The following is a 6,000-nucleotide window of genomic DNA, read 5'->3' on the forward strand; positions in this document are numbered from 1 at the left end:
AGTGTTTCCCTCACCTCCATTTTCAATACTTGCTCTGGAGAGCGTTTTGCAGTCTAATTGTCTGAAAGCTTATCTTTAGGGCCTTCAATCTCTTTGGAACTGAAAATGGTACTTCCTTTTCCTTTTACTGTATTTCTTCATCTCTACTGGTCAGGTAATTTCAGGAATCTAATGTAGACTTCTAGGGCTTGGTTAAGTGTAAACTTTAGACTCTTGGCTCTACACAATTGCGTGGGATTTCTGTGAGGACAAATTTTCCTAGACATTGATGCCATGTCCTGTTCCTGTGTGTGTTGTCTGGTCTATCTCCAATTGCTGGTGTTGCCTTTGTTGTGATGAACCCCCCCATACTATTTCGATTAGGATTACCTCATTTTGATTACGCTTATCTCACAAATCTGAAAGAGCACAGGACACTTCCTCTGGTGGAAATGGAGCTTCTAAAGGTTCTCAGCTCTGCATTCTACTCTATGTTATTTTGGAGTGTTTCTAGAAGAGCAGAGTGTGAGTGCGCTTGTGCTTTGTAGTTCCACGGGAATGTCCCACTGAAACCAGTTCTTCCAAGAGCTTCTCTGCCTACAGAAACACCAGTGGAAGCATATCTATGGATGTCACACATCAGGGCCTGCTGGAATGATCCCGCAGCCCGAACTTGGTGTCCTCGCTGCCGAACCGTGCCGGTGCCATCCAAAATGTAGCATCCGATTTTGAGCGATAAACTGAAGGAAATCCTTATTCTTCTCACGCTGTGGTCTTGGACCACACTTCCTTGTCCACTCATACTTGTGGTACGGGTGCACGAAGGCAACCACAGAGCTGTTGCACATCCTGTGCCTCAAACCAAACCGTAATCACAGCCCAGGTTTTGAATGTAGCAGATCCTAAGGCTTTTCATTCTGAATTCAAACCCAAGGCCCCCTGGATCCCTCAGACCCGATGCACAATATCTCTGATTCAGCCCCACACATGCTCTATTGGCAAAATGCCAAATTGGTCTCTGGTCCTGCAGATGCACTGGGTGTGGCCATGGGACAGATCGATAATTTCAACTGCGTGCGCCAGGGTGGTTGCTTGCTCATTGGGGTCACAGGTCGGTTTGCTCTCTTGATAGGACCCACCACATCCCACAACGCACTCCAGATCCCTGAGACTCAGCGTGTGCCATCATCCGTAGCCCTATCCCTCCCTGAACGCTGCCTCTGCTACCTCAAATTTGACAGCTCGGAGCTTGGTCTCAGAATCAACTGTGGGGATATTTTGCACTGGATTCTTTGCGTTCTGTCAGCCAAGCATCTGCTGTGCACTCTTCTAACACTCAGCGCATCACCTTCAATCCCATGTCTCCTGTCCGCTTGAGAGTGTGCGTCCAAGTTAAAGAGAGTTTCACCTTTACTGCTCCATCAACAGGGCTCAGACCATGCACTGGTATCCATTCCCTGCTTTTCCTTCTCCTGCTTCCAGGTGTTCTGAGGCCTCATCCTGTCTTTGGAAGTAACAGGCCTCTCTTCGGCAAGTGTCCTGTGCCAAGGGCTGGGTGAGTGGATGTTTCCATTGCTGTGTTCATGGGAGCGAGTGAGCGCAGGTTGCACTGCTTCTCTGTCAACTGGGCATCGATGAATCAACACTTTCCAGATACATTTCACAGAAATGTGATTTTTTTTTATCTCTTTGTTTCTATACAGCCGTGGTGGGAGGGATTGTCCGAAGACCCCAGTTTTGACATTGTGTTGATATCTCATTTGCAGTCTCTAAAAATTTAATAGAATTTATATAAATGTTTTGGGAGTTATACGAAAATGAAGTTAGTTTCTGAAACATACTAAATCGACCTAGAAGCCAGACTTGTCAATTTCGGTAACATTTTGTCAGCTCTAAGGAAAACATAGACAGATAGAATGCAAACTAGCAGTCCGAACTGTTAAAGGGGTCATGTCAACTCTTTACTGTTGAAGCCTCCGAAACCAACAGGAACCATGAAATAACTAATGGAAACATGAAATAACCCCCAAGCTTGGATTCCCTTGTGCATGTGGTGCCCTTTACTCCCGATGACACCTACTGGTCAATGTTGGCATTTCAAGGTGTAACATCCCTCTCAAGGAAAATACAAGAGGAAACGAACTAAATATATACATTTAGCTTTGAATCCAAAGAACCTAGAGGCATTATAGCTATGAGAAGCCTGCTGCAGCTATGCTAGGCTACTGAGAACCAGGTGTTCTTCTATCAGTGATGAGAACGCTTAATCATCCGATCATGTTGGGTAAAGCACTTGAATGCAACCAAGTCTGCACCCCCATGATCAATTGCCCCCGGGGGCTTGACTCAATTGAAAGACGGTCCACATAAGCTGTGTCTTTCATGTCATTGGCGACTTTTACAGTTCCGTTCACTATCTGACTTCTAATATTTACCTAGACTGTCTTGAAAAACGGAGGCCTAATACAGATTCAAGTTCAGTCAAAGATTCCCCTCACTTACCACACTCCCTTCACCCCAGAGAAGACATAAACCCAGCATTTGCTGAATCTAGCGGAAGGCCATCGTTTCTTTGTGGGAGCTAAGTATTCAATTCCTATCTATTTCATACGGGAGTATTTGACCTTTATGGGGTTCCCTGTTGTTCACAGAGGATGGAGCTAGAGGAACTCTGATTCTAGGAGGGGCTTGCTCTTCTCTTACTGGCTTCATTGCAGCTCAGGTACTGATCCCTCAAAATGGATGCCTGAGTGGAGGGGAGGGAAGAGCAAGTGCTTGATAGCTAGGCCCAAACCTGGGAAAAGGCTTACCTGGGCTTGGTGCACTTTGATCTGAATGGCTTGGAATTGCCCCTTGGGTCGTGTGGATTATCTGACCTCTTTCAAGAACATGAGCGTTTTTATCATCTCTGCCATCTCTTCTCTTTAGACGTCAGAGATCTTGGACCCGTTCTTGGAGCAGAGAATTGAGGAACTTCCTCCAGTCCACGGTGGCCCTCCGTATGTTTCTGCTAGTATCAGCGAGGTTCAATATGTCTCATGAATGCCTTTCGAGCCTGCTATCCTCTACAGCTGTCTCCAGGCCAGTATTCTCTATTGTAGCAGAACATCTCTCATCAATGTGTTCGCATCTCTCCTCAATCCGTGCAGCCATATTTTCGGCCAGCTTCTCTTCGTGTCTCCCATAAAGTCGACTTCAACAGGACTGGGCAAGTCTGAAAGGACCTCGGAGCCTCTCCAGTAAGCTGAAGACAGGCAGATCTTCCACTGTCTGCCCTTTCAGGTTCTGGAAACTGACCCGTGAACTCAGGTCTTTGGGCAGCAGCAGTATCTCGAACTGACACAGCTTCCCGGACCAAAGACCTAAGCCAAGCTCCACAGAGGGCGGCAGCCCCTCCATCGCACTGATCCACCCACAGAACTCTGCCCGGTTACCTAGGATCCACCAGCCACAACAAGCCTCGCGGTACACACCAACATTCCACCTGGAATCCAACCGCTAACTGCCATCCCCAATGGCTGCTGCATCTTGTCAGTGTTGGGGGAGGGGCTGCATCCGACGAGAGGTTCCTAAGGTAAATGTGATTCTACCCACTAGCGTCCCATGGGCCTTTGTTCTTCCCTCTTTCCTTTTGTTCAGATCTGTATGCACTGTAGCAACGGAGGGAAGTGTGTCCATTTTCAGTTGAATGTTTCACACGTCTTTAAACTTTCTAACAGTTCACAGTACACAGAGACCCACTAAGGGAAACTATTGTTCCTGTAATATGGGCACACCCGCAATACATAGCCGTCGGTTGATTTCTGCTGAAACACCCGCATTCACGGGACATCTATCCATTTGTTTCAAGGGGGCTGAAATTCCTAGGAATGATACAATCCCCAATGTGCACTTTACTGCCTGTCTCTTTTGATCTTAGTACACTTTTGCGGAGCTACTTTTCCTTGTTATAGGCTTGTGCCATTTCTTCTCGACGTAGTGTAGAATATGGCATTCATTCATCCTGTTGGAAGACTTGCAAGTCTATATCACGGACTAGGAATCCATTGGATTCCTAATCGGCATTTGGGTTAGGTCACGATATGCTCATATGAAACAGTATTTACGAATATAAATGCACGCCTCTGATTTCCGAATACAGGTGTGCTGAGTACATTCAAGCCGCGATACTGGGTCGATGCGTACTGAATGATCCTTGACATCACCTTGAGTAATTTCTTTTGAATATTCATGTTACCCTACCCTTTTTGTGTTGTTTGTTTGTTTGATTCTTTCTTGGTCTGCTTCTCGTTTGTTTTGCAAACACGTCAGGCCATGCATCTCTCCGTTTGCTTCCAACAGAGAGTCATATAAGCTGACTCCCTTAAGATAGTGCTTCCAATCCCCTATGATTTCCTGCTTCCCTCTCCCATCTTTAGGGTTTTGATGTCCTCCTTGCTTTCTTCTTGTTTCTTCTTTTCCACTCATGCTCTTCTTGCATTTCCAACAAGGGTTTTCTTCTTTCCATTTCATCTTGCTGCTTATCCCTTCAGGGGAGAATTCTCAACCTTTCTTTTAGGATAAGTTTCGAACTGCTGAATTCTTTTAAGATTTGCAGGTCTGTGGCATTCTCTAGCTCTGCTGTTATTAGAAATGGTGGTCATGTGGCATAGGCTACCCTAGATGGCAGCATTTTGCCATTCAAGCTATGGTCTATGTCCTGGCACTCCTCCCTGTCCTGCAATATTGCTGCTGAGATAGCAGCTGAAACCCCTCTGGAGGTTCTCTTGTGACTATGTTGCTTTCCTCCAGGCGCATTTTAAATCACTGGGATGCTCATGAACTTTGTTGATTTGGATCATACAGCTGCTGCTAAGTCTATTGGGATTCCACCTCTTTTGGACGCTGTGTACTTCCTGAATTCGCCTAGATGATTCTATCTTGGCTTTCAGCAAGTTTCAGTCTGATTTTTCTACACATAACTTTTCAAACATTGTTTGTTTCTTTATCTCTTGCTTTTCCATCTGGGACTCTTTCGAATTTTAGTCTTTCATGCCTTGTCTTAAACCAGGATTCAACAGCAATGTTTTCAATGGTTTGCACTTGCTTTCCTATGTGTGCTTCTGACCGAGGGATTTCTGTTCCCCTGTCTTCAAAAACTTTCACGCGTCCCTCTGCAATATCTAGTCTGCTTAGGACGGAATGTTAGCCCTGATATTTTCTCATCCACTGAGTTTTCTGATATTATTTAGCTCGTCTTTAGGCTTTCTCTTCCCCTTTTCTGGTATTCTGCCTTTTGTGATGCTGAGACACTGTTTTTCTTCAGTGTTTCCCTCACCTCCATTTTCAATACTTGCTCTGGAGAGCGTTTTGCAGTCTAGTTGTCTGAAAGCTTATCTTTAGGGCCTTCAATCTCTTTGGAACTGAAAATGGTACTTCATTTTCCTTTTACTGTATTTCTTCATCTCTACTGCTCAGGTAATTTCGGGTATCTAATGTAGACTTCTAGGGCTTGGTTAAGTGAAAACTTTAGACTCTTGGCTCTACACAATTGCATGGGATTTCTGTGAGGACAAATTTTCCTAGACATTGATGCCATGTCCTGTTCCTGTGTGTGTTGTCTGGTCTATCTCCAATTGCTGGTGTTGCCTTTGCTGTGATGATCCCCCCATACTATTTCGATTAGGATAACCTCATTTTGATTACGCTTATCTCACAAATCTGAAAGAGCACAGGACACTTCCTCTGGTGGAAATGGAGCTTCTAAAGGTTCTCAGCTCTGCATTATACTCTATGTTATTTTGGAGTGTTTCCAGAAGAGCATAGTGTGAGTGCGCTTGTGCTTTGTAGTGCCACGGGAATGTCCCACTGAAACCAGTTCTTCCAAGAGCTTCTCTGTCTACAGAAACACCAGTGGAAGCATATCTATGGATGTCACACATCAGGGCCTGCTGGAATGATCCCGCAGCCCGAACTTGGTGTCCTCGCTACCGAACCGTGCCGGTGCCATTCAAAATGTAGCATCCGCTTTTGAGCGATAAA

Source organism: Vicugna pacos, unplaced genomic scaffold (genome assembly GCF_048564905.1).
Source record: "Vicugna pacos unplaced genomic scaffold, VicPac4 scaffold_19, whole genome shotgun sequence".
NCBI classification, from domain to species: Eukaryota; Metazoa; Chordata; class Mammalia; order Artiodactyla; family Camelidae; genus Vicugna; species Vicugna pacos.